General features: G+C 35.1%; 1 protein-coding gene across 1 annotated transcript in view; it reads right to left on the reverse strand.

Annotated features, from left to right (window-relative positions):
• The window catches only part of LOC118201156 (lachesin-like), a 259,543-nt gene that overhangs the window by 181,063 nt on the left and 64,027 nt on the right, over positions 1-14,453 (reverse strand). The window lies entirely within an intron of this gene.

The raw sequence follows: 14,453 nt of genomic DNA on the forward strand, positions 1-14,453 counted from the left end.
AAGCTGGCAATGTATGAAATATAAGCATTTGTATGTTCTTGGGTTTTTGTATACTGAGTTTAAATGTTGAATTTTGCATTAGTAAATTCATGTTGACAATGTCGTCACTTATCAATCACAACAGTATAATATAATCATTATGTATGATACATCTTCTTTATGTATTGAATTGTAAACTTTATATGTAACTTGCTAAAATTACTTGCTAGGGTATTGAATTGTAATCTTATGTGTCACTTGCTAAAGTTTTGTTCATAAGTACTGTGTTCACACAGATGTAACCATTTTTAATATCTATGTTTTGTAACACTAATCAATGTGCCCTATGAGTGGATCCCGTGTGGCTCTAACATGAGTCAGCTTTAGATAAGGGTGGACGTGGCGCTAAACCAATTAACCATAATGGTAAAGGGGTGGTGCCCACGTCCTCCGTCACTAAACTAAACTAAACTATTTCAGAAAGCAGCTATATCATGTAGTCAGCTGTAAAAAGGTGGAAGTAATTGCTTTTAGAATAAATAAGTAATCCCAATTCTTGCAACAGTCACATATTTCACATATTCGAAGATCTTATGGGTTTTAAGGTGTATGAGTCCCTTTAAAAGAAAAATCTAGCATTTGATAAATATAAATATTTTCTAAAAGTACAGAACAAATACATATAGACATTTAGACTTTTCCTTCAACCGCTTACCAAGTACAATGAAAGAGCCAAAAAAAAAAAATTGTAACCGAATTTTTTTACATCACCAGTGATTGTAGAATGCTTAAGCGTCAGCAAATAATTAAATCAACATAACAATTTTATAATTTAAGAATGCGGGGTAATGATGCAATCATTTTTGTCTATTTGTCTATCAATAATATGTATGTTGATACGTCAAACTGCAAGACTAAATCAGAACTTAACATATTCGGTAAAATAATTTATAATAATGCTAAAAACCTTAACACCTTTCCCTACTAAGCAAACGCCACCGAGTAACAGTTCCATCTTTCCATTTAGAAAACCTAAAATAATCAAAACTAATAAAAAAACAAAAAATCTGAAAGTTTTCATATTTTATATCATGGGTGTTTTTTAGCGTTTTGTGTGTTACCTTTATTTATTAAATCACATGCTCTTGCACTGAAACCATAAAATTCAATTCAACAGCAATGTCACAAAATAATTTTAAAAGAGCATATCTTTAGAATTTAGTTTTCGATACACAGTCTCGCGCGCTGGAGATAGTTTTTCTCCATTGCTCGCTTTTGAATCTTAATCAAAAAGAGTTTATTAATCATAAGATGAGAGTTTCTTAATTAAAAACTCATAAATGCTCCACAAAATATAAAATCTATAATAAACCAAATTCCAAATTTGGGCTTCCAGATGCTCATATTTGAGGGGGGGGGAGAGACGTACGTTATTCAAAAATGGATAGCTCTAGGTACTGTCATTTTATCCCAGTGCGAGAAACATACATACATTTATGCAAATTCTTCATTATTTAATTTTTTTACACATAATATAGGGCTGTAATATTTTGTAGCAACAGTTTGAAAAGTGAAACGCGGCTTATAGTGAACCGCCACAAAATGGCAAAACGAAATTTATAGCCCTTTTGGGCTAACGTTCTGTGGGCTTTTAAATTTATTAATGAAGGTCAATAAATTACAGATTCTTTCTTTACAACGTAAACGCTTTCCAGTTGACAAATATTTCACGATGTATGTAATGCAACTGAAAAACAAATTACTTTGTTGAATAATTTGCAGTATGGTAGAGGATTTCTATCTATTTTAATGCAGTTTACATCATCTGCTATACAGGCAAGTGTTTCGGAAATAAAATTATGGTTCAAAAAGCGGATAATGCATTTTCCGCATTTAAAGATTCTAAATCCGGTTATAACTTTACCGAGAAATGGATCTGAGATGGTTTCATCCAACAAATATCATCGGAAACTAGTTCCAGACGAAATTTCATAAAGGCCTGCTTTCCAAGAAGCCCCCCGAGGTGTAGAACACTTGCCCTTTCGGGAATTCACCACATTTTACGGATACAGCTGACAGAAACAAGGTTTTGCTCTTTGCTTTTGTCGTCCTGAGGTCCAGAATGAAAAGAAGAAATTGTTGTTATTCGCTAGGGAACATTGCTCATGTGTGAAAACTTCTGTACGTGATTATTTTATTTCTATGGGATATGTATTTATATACCAGGTAATTTACTTGGGTAATATGCTTGGAATGTATTGTTAAGAGTTCAAGTTCTGTTACAATATTCAATACTCATTGATATGTCTATAACGTGTTGCATCACAAGTAGTTTTAGACAAAGTGTTAAGGGGGTTCATACACCTTAAACCCCTTATGAGCTTCGAATTATGTGACTGTTGCAAGAATTGAGATATTTTATTTATTTTAAAAGTAATTACCTCCAACTTTTTACAGCTGACTACATAATAGAGTTACTTTGGAAAATAGTAACCAGAAAGTTTGTGTTGCCACAAATAAATATTTTTGTAATTTAATCCGCTTTGTGACAGAATTTTTCGTTATTTTTCCGCCTTGCGCGCATGATGTTTTAAAAATGGCTAATGGTACATACTTGAATTCTTTATATGGGCTCTGGGCACTGTTTCCTAACTGAACCAAAAATGTGATGAATATTTTAATATTAAAAAAATTTACACGCGAAATTATTACAGATTTTTTAATAAAATACATTTTATGAAATCAACTCCAAATAAAATAAAACTTTAACATGAAATTCGCAGTTTTTTTGGTTTATAGTAGTTTCCACATGTTATAAAAGCTATATATAAACTATGGAACTATGGAATTAAATAATGCAACAGATAATTTTAAACTGTGCGCGCAAGGTGGAAACATGGCGAAAATTTTTGTCACAAAACGGATTAAATTATAAAAATATTTCTGGCAATACAAACTTTCTGATTACGATTTCAGAAAGCAGCTGTACTATGTAGTCAGCCATAAAAAGTTGGAAGTTATTGCCTTTAAATTAAATAAGTTATCCCAATTCTTGCAACAGTCACATATTCGAAGATCATAAGGGGTTTAAGGTGTATGAGCCCCCTTAAGAAACATGTAGAAAGTCGTTTTTGGTTTTGAACTATTAGTTGCTTTTTATTGAGCCTTTTTCAGCAAAATGGAGGGTTTGAGAAAGGTCTCTGAGGAACTTAATTTTTTAAATACATATAAGGGACTCGTTACCTAGTGTACTGGAATATGGCAGACTAATCCCTATTTTGTGTTAATTTAACATGCTAAAAGGACTGGTATATACGTTTTCCATAAGTTACAGGTATGGTTTTGGGGACGTTACGATATTTTGAAGCAGAAGACGTGAAAAATTAGCAGTGCTTTCACCAAGAGTTGAACCTATATCTTTCGAATACTCGCCGAGCGTGCTGACCTCTACACCACGAAGGCATGCAAGAAGGCGGGATAAATGCCTTATATACTCCCCCTTTTAAAGGGCAACTGGGGATTAGGGGACTCACTCGCCAAATCCTGGTTGTGAAGAATCGTCATCCACCTCCTTTTAATTCGGACACCACTGTAGAGATATTAGGATATTTTGAAGCAATGTAGAAAATTTAGCAATATAATGAACTATATAAAACTACTTTTGACAGCTGATAGAGCAAGGCTTGTTTGTGAAACATTTAGGTTGAAAGGGCATCAACCCGAAACTACTGCGTAGAACCAATAACTGAAACTACTTTTCCACAAACAAGCCTTACTCTATCAGTTGCCAAAATATATAATGAATATAGGGCTTAAGTGTGAAGCTGGCAGTAAAAAAATACAAGTACGATTAAGCTCTTTGTTGGAAAAAAACGAAATTACTTTCAGAACAACCCAATATTTTACACATACCTAAAATAATAATACTTCAGGAAAGAGTGAATCAATCTGATTTCGATTTTTGGAGCATCAGCAAAAGACAGTCTTTGCCCTCTGAAACCAATTTTAAGTGCTTTCACAAAAGTACTCGCACTACTTAAATGACCCGAAATATTAATTAAAAACTCTGAACGGGCTAATTTTCCGAGTGGTGACACTCTCGCGCGTTGGAGACAAAAATGATTTATTTCGAAAAGTTGTTTGTTTGTATGTGTTTGTGTAGCTGTTTGTCTGCGATTTACTCAGTCGCTAATATAGCTATCGTTACCAAACTTTCTTCAATACTTTTATGGGTTCTGAAAAAACACGACGTCCACTGTTTCAAAAAAAGTAGCTAAAATCAGAGACATAAATGATCCTCTAAAAACGATAACTTTCGCCCTCATTTTTCCGAGTGGCAACAATCTCTCAAGGTGGAGATGACTCCGAAAGTTGTTGCCACGGCTCGCTTTCTAATCCTAGAGTTCGTTAATAAAAATGATGAAATAAAGATACGATAAAATAAAGATAGCATTGACAAATATTAAATACATTATTCCCAATACCAAAAATTCGTCGGAAGCCATTTCGACTTTCCCGTCTTCGCATTTAATCAGCCGAGATATTAATTAAAAACTCTGAAAACATCAGTTTCACACTCATTTTTCTGAGTGGCAACAGTCTCGCACACGTAAAAGCGCTTTATTTCGAAAAGTGTTGGTACTGCTCGCTTTCAAATCGTGTTAATAAAAAATTTGTAAGTTTTACAAAACCTATACATATAAAGAAGAATGTCTCTTTGTTTTTTATTATTATTATTATTTATTGATTTCTAATGAATTATGATAAACTAGAAAGCCCGGCGGTCATACGAAATGACCGCTGTTCTAGATATAATAAATTGTAATTAAAATGATTAATTAAATGTTAATTAACATGTCAAAGATCTCTTTGTACACAACATTTCTTGTGTAGATCTTTCCACCATTTTTAAGCTCGCCTTGCAGAGGACCATCCAATATTTATAATTTTACGTCCGTTCTTTCCCGAACTCTTAAACAGGCAACATAAAGTTGACCGTGTGCAAATGCAGGCCTGGTAAAAAAATGCCAACACGCTTAAGTGTTTGGTCCTGAGACTTATGGATGGCTATAGCAAAGGCAAGTTTTACAAGAAATTGTCTAAGTCTCAATTGAAACGGCAACCCTGTGCCGTGGCAACTTCACCCCATTGGTTAGTACAGTTACGCAAGCGACCAATAAACTATCGGCGACAAACAGACTCTTAAGCCGCATATATATATATATATATATATATATGGGGTGAAGTAACATTATCTTCTTCGCAACGGTTGGCTCCCGGGCTTAGTGAAGCACACCATTGGATTCCGCAGGCCCGTGGCACGCCATTTAGACCATTCGCGTCTTCTTGGGATTTTAATTAGCCGAGATATTACTTAAAAGCTAATTTTTCCCTACATTTTCCACTTTCTTTCTTGGGTTTTCCCTATTAGAGGGATTTGGCTATGTGCCAAATTCTTTTTACTCGAATATCTACGGAACGGCGCCGAGTTGAAATTCGAGACGCATATCGTCGGATTCGAAAAAATTCTCCGAATCCAGCGATACCGTTCTCATCTTCATACGACTTTAATCGGTTGAGATATTAATTAAAAACTGCGGAAATGTTAATTTCCGCACTCATTTTTCCGAGTGGCAACAATAAACTATCGGCGACACACACTTTAGGCGCTTATATATATAAAGATGTTCTGCCACATTTAATCGACTAAAATTGAATATGAGTGAAATATTGGATGGAACTTGAGCTTTTACGACTATTTGATTAGAAAGATGAAAATCATTCAAAACTGTATGCCATTGTTGCTGATATAATGGGAGACAATTAGTTTATTTTTCTATCGAATTGTTTTATGTGGGTTCCTTATCGCATCAGACTGAAAAATGTATGAATACGAATGGTATTTTTTGCATCGCTGTTAGAGAAGGATTACAGCGGTTATCGTTTTCTCTGTTGTTAGATGCATCACTCTCAATAAAACTTAACTGGCATTGGGTACTTAAGCTAGTTTGGTATAAAGTACAATATTCAATTAATTGCTAATACCATGTGAGCCCACACATATTATTTTAACCCTTAAACGTTTCTCAAAGACATTTAAGTTCCTCAAAAATGAAAAACTGTAGTCTGATCGCCTTCCACTTTTTACTTCCTTGTACGAAGTAAAAAGGAAGTATTGTAATCGTGAAAATATCCACTTTGATCGCTTTCGAATGCAATTTAACGATGTTTTTGCATGATATCTGTACGTAAGGACAGAATAAAAGACTCTTTTCCTCCAAAAAAACTATAAAACTGCTTTAAAATGAATTCTGAAGAGAATTTTTCGTGGCGTCTGTACGAACGTATGTACGTACGTATCTCGCATAACTCAAAAACGAGTAGCCTCAGAACGTTGAAATTTTGTATATAAGACTACTGTAACATGTAGATGTGCACCTTGTATTTTGGTTGCAATCGGCCGCACCAAACGTATATAAATGCTATATTTATATATATATCCACTCTGTTACTCGGCACAGTGATCTCAGTTTCTTTACTCTTATATGTTTGTAAATTGTACATTTTTTGCTTTAAAAATGATTGAATTATGTTGTTTTTATCTTTCGGGTAAGGTTTTATGCCTTTAGTAAATCCGTATGCAATATTTTTAGAATTATTAACAATTTTAAATTTGTTTAAGTGCCGCTAAGCCTAATTTGATGGCGGCCATTGATGTTTACATTTGAAACAGGAGACTAGTGGATTTGTTGCCAATCTAGAGAAACCTAGCTTCGCAACAACAAAGATAACCCATTCATTTATTATTGCCAATTAAATCATGCTTAATTCTTTCTTGAATGTTTTCGAGGAAATAAGCATTTAAGATTTACTTAGTAATTTTTAATACAGATATTTTGAGTTTTTATGTATTTTGCCTTGTCGCGAAGTGAGAACTGAATTAATTGAATGAGAAATACTCAATCGTCCGTGAAAAACTGTTTCTTTTCTGTTTTGTTTGCTTAATTTCTTTTATACATAGTTCTAGCTTTATTATAGTATTTGAATAGAACATGTGGCAACGATAAGATAATTCTTTAAATGATATACATTTTGTGCATTCTGAGTTATGATATGAACGAAATATAATACTGTTAAGTAAACCTAGCGCCAGAGTGTCGCTACGGTAAACAAAGTGAATTTTAAAGAATGCATTTATTCTATTGTGGTTTATGCGCTGTCGGCGAAGTAGTTCAGTCTAATAAGTGTAAATAAAATGCAAGAAAAAATGCGTATATTTTAATATTCCGTACAAGGAAGTCATGTGGTGTACACATCAGATTTTTTATACATTGAATGAATTCCATCATGCAAAAATGATAAATGATGCAACAGAACTTTGACTTCCAATGAAAATGTTGCCTTATTGATTACTGGTGCGATACACAGCTTCCTTTTAGCTACTGAAAGTGTAAATCGATTTGTTACGGAGTTATTTTCGTAAGAACGAGTACAATATGTGAGGGCTATCATTTTAGCCTCGTATTCAGTCTTAATTCCCTTCAGCTAACCTTTTAGCCCAGGCGTTATGAACGACGACTTAATGGCCATCTGGCTTAGAGATGAAATGCTCGGCGAGAACTGCGATAATAGCTTTAAGCTTTGATGTTGTTAATGGAAATTTTATCTTACTTATTTCGTAAGGCTTAAATGCTTTTGGGTCGGAGTATTATCACATCTCTTATGACGTTTCATGTAAAATTACGAATTTAATATAAAGTATTGAAGCTTATTACTCTACCTAGTTATTAATTTCGAAGTAATAATATTTTACTTTGAGTATTTCAAATTAAGAAGCCTAGTAAATGTTAATATAGAATTGCTATTGAAAATATGTAATTAATCGACTCATTAAAAACTATTTATCAACAGCTTGCTTAATTTGCGTAAGAAAAGAAACTCTAAGAAAGACAAAATTAGTGCTGCTACGCGAAAAACTGCAAAAATAATCTTTCCGAAATAACTGTTCGTAGTTTCAGACTGTTCATCTATAACATGAACATCTAAATTTGGATGTAGGTTTTCCGAGATACTAGTTCATAGTTTCAGTCTAGTCATAATAAGAACATGTCTTCACAAAATTTTACTTGTGTACGTACTCCTCTAGGCCTAATTAGACTGCCTACCTTTTTTTTTTTTTATCAAAACTCCGACTTTAAAAAATAGCGTGCAAAAAAGGATTAATACAGAACATAATATTGAAAAAATATTTAAACCCAAATTAGTCAAACAGTTTAACCACCACATTAAACTTAAGACATGTTTTCGCACTTGGAATGTACAGTTGTTGTAGAGATTGGCCATGACGTGATGGTATTGTAAAAATACTTATTATATTCTTCTGGTATGCAGTGAATAACATTTTTGGTATCGTCTGTTTTCTTTATGTTAATGACATTTATCACAGATTAGGTTGGTACAGAGAGAGAACCTATTTCTACCTCTGGTAGAAATTTTAGTAGTATCTTCAATTTTAGAGTTTTTCTTAAGGGGACTCGTATACCTTAAAACCCATAAGATCTTCGAATAGGGGACTGTTGCAAGAATTGGGATAACTTATTTATTTTAAAAGCAATTACTTCCAACCTTTTACAGCTGACTACATAATATAGCTGCTTTCTGAAATGGTCATCAGAAAGTTTGTGTTGCCACAAATATTTTTATAATTTAATCCGCTTTGTGACAACATGTTTCGTCATGTTTCCACCTTGCGCGCACAGTTTAAAACATTCTGTTGCATCATTTAATTCCATATTTAATATATAGCTTTTATAAAATTTGGAAACTACTGTGAACCTAAAATTCTAAAACTTTCATGTTAAATTTTTATTTTATTTTGAGTTGAGTTTATAAAATGTATTTTATTAAAAAAAATTGTAATGGTTTAGTCCATAAAAGTTTTCAATATTAAATGTTTCATCAAATTTTTGGTTCAGTTAGAAAATAGTGCCCATATAAAGAATTCCATCTAATTTCTAGTATATACCATTAGCCATTTTTAAAATATCATGCGCGCAATGTGGAAACATGGCGAAATATGTTGTCACAAAGAGGATTAAATTACAAAGATATTTGTGGCAACACAAACTTTCTGGTTACTAGTTTCCAAAGCAGCTACATTATGTAGTCAGCTGTAAAAGGTTGGAAGTAATTGCTTTTAAAATAAATAAAATATTCCAATTCTTGCAACAGTCACATATTCGAAGATCATGAAGGGTTTAAGGTGTATGAGCCCCCTTAAATCAAACCAATTAACAAAGTATTTGCTTCGCTCCTCTACGTCTTCTTTGTGCAAAAGCCTCCAAAGGCGCAACTTGTTTTTTGAAGTATCTTGCTCACCAACTATTGAAGTCTAGGACGATGTTGTTGTTTTCCAGCAATATAGCTGAAATTTAACTATCATAACTGCTTTCAGAGACGAGGTTAGAGGGTATTTCTCCCTACCTCTTAGTATGCCTTCGTGGTGTAGTGGTCCGCACACTCGACGCGTATTCCAGAGGTCCGTGGTCCGAGTCCCGGTGAGGGCATTGCTCATTTTTCATTACCTGCTCTCCTGCCCTCTGACGGAGCACCTTCGACAGCAGTTCTTTCCTTCCGACTCCATCACATATCCTGTGAATAGACTGTTCGCGGACTATTACTGTAACAAGGGCATCTTAGAGATAATAAAGCAAGTGAGTGAAAATAATTATATCCAAGAAACTACAGGTTAATGTAAAATGTAGAAAGGCGGCCTAACCGTCAGATTGCTAGCAATGACTAGGATGACTTCCTAACCCTGTAGTGCCATTAACTTAGTTTGGCGGAACAGGTTAAGTAAAGTGACCGTATCTCTCCTGCTCCGAAATAAACTAATGACTCTACAGTGGCGCCCGAACTAAAAATGGTTGTGGATGAAGATTCTCCACCATCGGGATTTGGCGTTTGGGTACTCTAATCCCCAGTCGCTATTTAAAAGTGGAAGTATATAAGGTATTTCTCCCGTCTTCTTAGCATGCCTTCGTGGTTTAGTGGTCCGCACGCTCGTCGTGCATTCGAGAGGTCCATGGTTCGAGTCTCGGCAAGGGCAGTGCTCATTTTCCAACTCTCCTGTTCCGAAATAACCCAATGACTCTACAAGGTTCTTTTACTGGGCTGTATACTCGAACCAGCTTTCTAATGTGACGTTTAATAACTCCAAACGTCCTATCACAGGCCAGAAAGCTACAGTGGATGGACAAAAATATGGAAACACCTTGTGAAATGCATGTTTGAAAAGAAAGATTGATTTTAATGAAATATGTAGGTGGCGCTGGCGTTTTTGACTACTGACGCCACCTATACAACTTCGTAAATGGGCTAAACAGTTTAGTTGTTGTCGGAGTACTGTTATGTGAGGTTGTCATTGCATTATGTCAGAGTTAACAGACTTCGAACGTGGGCAAATTGTTGGAGCACGTATGGTAGGTGCTTCCGTAAGCAAGGTAGCCGAGGCGTTTAGTGTTTCGAAAGGTACTGTATCGAAGATTTATTCCGCATATTTGAAAAGCGGAAAAACATCATCTGCTAAATCACAGCGCGGACGAAAGTGTGTCCTGAGTGATCGTGACAGACGATCATTAAGGGCAATTGTGACGAAAAATAAGAACACCACAGCTGCAAAAGTTACTGCTGAAATGAATGTTGTGTTACCGAACCCTGTGAGTACCAAAACAATTAGAAGGGAGCATCATAAACAGGGAATTGCTGGCCGTGCTGCAATTGAGAAGCCACTCAGCAGTGATGCTAATGCCCGTAAGAGGAAAAGGTGGTGTTTAAGTCATAAAGCCTGGACTATGGAGCAGTGGAAGCGAGTAATATTGTCTGAGGAGTCTTCTTTCACATTGTTTCCCACTTCTGGCCGAGTTTACGTCTGGAGAACGCCATCTCAAGCCTATAATACAGACTACTTGTTGCCAAGAGTGAAACATGGCGGGGGTTCTGTTATGGTTTGGGCAGCCATATCGTGGTTCTCTGCTAGCCCCATGAGAAGTGTGTCAGGGCACATGACTGCCAAGACTTAAGTGAGCATTTTGGCCGATCAAGTTCATCCCATGGTACAAACTTTGTTCCCCGATGGTGATGGTGTCTTCCAAGACGACAAAGCCCCTGTTCACACAGCTCACATTGTCCAGGACTGGTTTTCGGAGCACGAGGATGAGTTGTCCCATCTCCCCTGGCCTTCACAGTCACCAGACCTGAATATTATCGAACCTTTGTGGTCTACATTGGAACGGAAAGTGCGTTCTCGTTATCCACCGCCAACATCGTTATGTGAACTTGCCACCGTTTTGCAGGAAGAATGGTATAATATTCTCTTGGCAAACATACAGGAACTGTATTTATCCATTCCGAGAAGACTGCAAGCTGTTTTGGATGGCAACGGGTTTCCTACACCATATTAAGCAAAGAAACATGGTTTTTTAAAGGTGTTTCCATATTTGTGTCCAACCCCTGTATGTCCCGTTACAGGAAAGTATTCTTTTGACTTGTTCAACTATTGGAAATAATATATGAATTTCTTTTGTTGACGCCGGAATATGGCATATAAAATTGACTAAACCTCATTAGCCTCTTTCTTCGGTAACCCCTCGTGGTAAGTATATGGATAAGAAACAACAGTAGGTTTCAACAATGACGAGAGGTTTCACCTGTTACGCCCGCACTACGCCCAACGCTGTGTTAAAGGGGACTCATACACCTTAAAACCCTTATGATCCCCGAATATGTGACTGTTGCAAGAATTGGAATAACTTATTTATTTTAAAAGCAATTACTTCCAACTTTTCTCGGCTGACTACATAACATAGCTGCTTTCTGAATTATAATCAGAAAGTTTGTGTTGCCACAAATATTTTTACAATTTAATCCGCTTTGTGACAAAAGTTTTCGTCATTTTTCCACCTTGCGCGCACAGTTTAAAATACTCTGTTGCATAATTTAATTCCATATTTAATATATAGCTTTTATAACATTTGGAAACGACTGTGAACCCAAAATTCTAAGAATTTCATGTTAAATTTTTATTTTAATTGGAGTTGAGTTTATAAAATGTATTTTATTAAAAAAATCTGTAATGTTTTCGTGCATAAAATTTTTTAATATTAAAATATTCATCAGATTTTTAGTTTCAGTTAGAAAATAGTGCCCATATAAAGAATTCCATCCAATTTCAAGTATGTACCATTAGCCATTTTTAAAATATCATGCGCGCAAGGTGGAAACATGACGAAACATTTTGTCACAAAGCGGATTAAATTAAAAAAAATATTTGTGGCAACACAAACTTTCTGGTTACTAGTTTCCAAAGCAGCTATATTATGTAGTCAGCTGTATAGAATATCATAATTCTTGCAACAGTCACATATTCGAAGATCATAAGGGGTTTAAGGTGTATAAGCCCCCTTATGTGGAGAAAGGCTGACAGGCTGGACATGTTCCCTTTCAATAATAAACACCATCGTCGATCACTTGCCAGTACACTGTGCGCTTGAACTCTAAATGCGTCTATATTTGTCTAATGAGAAAACATTAAAACCTCAAATCGACAAAATATGGGCATGTGCCCTTTCAACAATAATCGCTTCATAAAATGCCTCAACCATTCTGCAAATGGAGGAAATTCTTATAGTGATATGTGCGCATTTAGTTTGAGCTATACGAATAAAATTTTGATTTAAAGTTTAATATTTCTACTTAAAATGGCAGAACTTCCTTCTTCCAAGGAAAACGTTATTTTTCTCACTGCTACTGTGTGAAAGATTGTAGAGACATTATGACTTTTTGGACGCAAGAGAGATTGTAAATATAGCAACGCCTTCTCAGGGAATCGAACCACGGATATCTGAAATACGCGGCTAGTGTGCAGACTACCACGCCACGAAGGCATGCTAGGAAGGCGGAAGAAATACGTTATAAGGTTCTAAATTTATATCATGTGTGTAATTTTCTTCAGAAGCCCAGAAATGGCGACATAAACTCTACCAGTTGTATGTATCTTTTCTTGTTTCTGATTCTGAGTCTTTTCAGGGATTTGTTTGGAAATAATAGTTCTGTCCTCATTCTACCAATAACGTTAAGAAGTTTCGATAAGATTTAGTTTCCTGATTTTGATTCACTCGTGATGCCACAAAGCATATTGTAACAATACGTGTCGGGGATAATGTAAAAATCAAGACAAAGTAGATGAACAAACACTTTCACGGCCAATTTGTAGGATTGAGAATTTCATCGAGAGACGTGGGAGATCAAAACCAACCTGGATTCTAAATTAGCTACCATTATTGCTGAGACGATTTGGGTACAGAAATTGTACATTGAAAAAAAAAAAAAAAAAAAAAAAAAAAAAGCGGGGAGGGGCACAGTTCTATAGCTCCCGTTCTACTGGGCCGATTGATGAAATTCAACTTGCGCTTTTCATGTCTCGAAAGCGCGACTTAGGATATGCAGACGTGGGAGATCAAAACCAACCTGGATTCTAAATTAGCTACCATTATTGCTGAGACGATTTGGGCACAGAAATTGTACATTGAAAAAAAAAAAAAAAAAAAAAAAAAAAGCGGGGAGGGGCACAGTTCTATAGCTCCCGTTCTACTGGGCCGATTGATGAAATTCAACTTGCGCTTTTCATGTCTCGAAAGCGCGACTTAGGATATGCATTAGATTTATATATAGCAATAAACTTTCACGGCCAATTTGTAGGATTGAGAATTTCATCGAGAGACGTGGGAGATCAAAACCAACCTGGATTCTAAATTAGCTACCATTATTGCTGAGACGATTTGGGCACAGAAATTGTACATTGAAAAAAAAAAAAAAAAAAAAAAAAAAGCGGGGAGGGGCACAGTTCTATAGCTCCCGTTCTACTGGGCCGATTGATGAAATTCAACTTGCGCTTTTCATGTCTCGAAAGCGCGACTTAGGATATGCATTAGATTTATATATAGCAATTGTTGTAATATAGGTATTTTGACACAACATCGGACTTTTTATGAAATGACCTGCCAATGTTTTATCATATTTCGATTTTACGATTCGAATTATGATAAACTACCAAGTTTTGTAAAAATCGCAAGAGTGGTTTTTAAAAAAAATTAGCTCTCAAAATTTTAGTTCCTCCATGGTAACTGAATTTGGTATATATTTATTAAACTCTCTTTTTTATTAAACTTATATGATTCTTCCTTTCACATTTCGAAAATTAGGTTCATTCCAAATAAAATTTGCCCATTTGTTTTTAAAAATTGGTATTTTTAAATAATTTATATAAATTTTTCGAAAAAAACTTTTAACTATAATCTATAAAGGTTTTACCGTCATTGTAAAGTAATTTCTAAGCATCCCTGCAAAAACGTAGATTTTTTATTCCAAATTTCCGAAGATATATGTCAATTTATATATTGGCGCGTTTTGAAATT

The sequence above is a fragment of the Stegodyphus dumicola genome, chromosome 12 (genome assembly GCF_044657685.1).
Source record: "Stegodyphus dumicola isolate Sdum_Otavi_A_Nest chromosome 12, ASM4465768v1".
Lineage (NCBI taxonomy): Eukaryota > Metazoa > Arthropoda > Arachnida > Araneae > Eresidae > Stegodyphus > Stegodyphus dumicola.